This window comes from Arachis hypogaea, chromosome 20 (assembly GCF_003086295.3).
Source record: "Arachis hypogaea cultivar Tifrunner chromosome 20, arahy.Tifrunner.gnm2.J5K5, whole genome shotgun sequence".
Classification (NCBI taxonomy): Eukaryota; Viridiplantae; Streptophyta; class Magnoliopsida; order Fabales; family Fabaceae; genus Arachis; species Arachis hypogaea.
Window position 1 is genome coordinate 17,765,593 of NC_092055.1, and position 1,658 is coordinate 17,767,250.

General features: G+C 31.4%; 1 long non-coding RNA gene across 1 annotated transcript; it reads right to left on the reverse strand.

Moving 5' to 3' along the window:
• Positions 1-585: 585 nt before the first annotated feature.
• On the reverse strand, positions 586-1,287 carry LOC112784488 (uncharacterized). The gene is made up of 3 exons (XR_003193912.2): positions 1,194-1,287; positions 924-1,007; positions 586-649 (listed from the first exon to the last, which is right to left on the reverse strand). It is a non-coding gene; the product is annotated as an uncharacterized lncRNA (long non-coding RNA).
• Between the last annotated feature and the right edge of the window lie 371 nt (positions 1,288-1,658).

The following is a 1,658-nucleotide window of genomic DNA, read 5'->3' on the forward strand; positions in this document are numbered from 1 at the left end:
CAAAAGGAACCATTGAATTACCATGCAAAAGGGAGAAAGGAATCTAACCAATCAATATCAGAAGCATTGTCACCTGCAGCATGCCAAATCTCATCCACCAGCATTGCCCTGTGCTTAAAACTAGTTGGAACATTCACTGGTTGAGCCTGTAATGCAAGATATATATATATATATATATATATATATATATATATATATATATATATATATATATTAAAAAAAAACTCAAAAGCTGCATGCAAGATTTGGCATTTGTGTTGCAGGAACATCTAGATAGCTTTGGCCCTCCAAACTAGCTTCCATGGTCTTTTAAAAAAGAATAATCATTAGGAAACCTTAAATCTATGATAAGCAAATTTGAATTTTCTTCAAGTATACCTATCATAATGTAAAATCCTGAAAATTTTATAAGGTTTAGCCACTTTAATATCAGAAGATGTGAATTTAAGTCCAAACCTTAGCAAATTTGTCTCGAGTTTGAGTCACTATAAACCAAATTTTCAATTTTTTTATTAAAAATATTGGTTTTCTAACATTTTCGTTTAAATAAAAAGATAAAAGAGCAAGAATGAAAACAGAACCGTACCTCATCAAAGACACCGGCGGGACTGTCCTCATAGCTAGCTAGAAAGAAGCAACCAAAATGTTTCTGTATCAAGTAATAATTATTGCAGCCTCTGTTTAATTTCAAAGTTTAACATAATTTACAAGTCCTATCAAAATTCAAAAGATTTTAGAATGATTTTACCAGTCTTGAAAATTAACCAAACAAAAATATCCCTGAGTTCACGTCAGAAACAGTTAGTCTTCTAAACTGACGACATTTTTTGGATTCAATATTTACAAATTGTATAAAGACTCAAACCCATAAAAGAATTGCTGCATTTATAATCTAAAGAGAGAAATTACAATATTTGACCTACCCAAAAGCTTCAGCCAATTTGAATTCTCTTGGAATGTATCTTCTAGCTTTCTCTGCCTTCACAAGATGGAGTTAATACAAGGCACTGATAAACAAAGAAACAGAACAGTTAATGAAAGAAACAATTCCCAATTCCCACAAATTAAAGTTGAACATACATAAACAACACTTAGAGAAAGATTCATTGACTAAAACCATGATAAATTTGACAAAATCGAAAGTAAAAACAAATACTTAGAAATGGAAAAATTGGATAAAAAGGAAAACATACCACATTCAACAGAGAAGCAACAGTTTTTAGGTGTCCAACAGCCACATAACCCAGCGCTAAGACATCCAGAATTGCAGCTTCTTGAATGCCTTTTCCCCCCACTACTAATTGTAAGTGTTAATAAGGGTAGAATCAATTTGGTTTATCCAAAATCAAGTTGTTTTAAATGATTTTTTAAAACCATATACTTAACTATAATTGGACATCTAGGGGGCACCAGTTTCATATATTTTATGAGTCTGCACACATCAATGAAATTTCGAAAAACAGTTAAATTTCACATCTTACCACTTAGTTAATCATTTAATAATCTAGTGCAACTTGCAACTAACTTGAAAATGTGTAGCAACTAGCAAAATATATCTAACTTGTCATCTTGGAGGTTTCATGATCAACTATTTCCTGCAAGGTTCCATGCAAAGAAAATGCTAAAAGTCAAGTTAGCAATTTTCTGCGACTGATGTA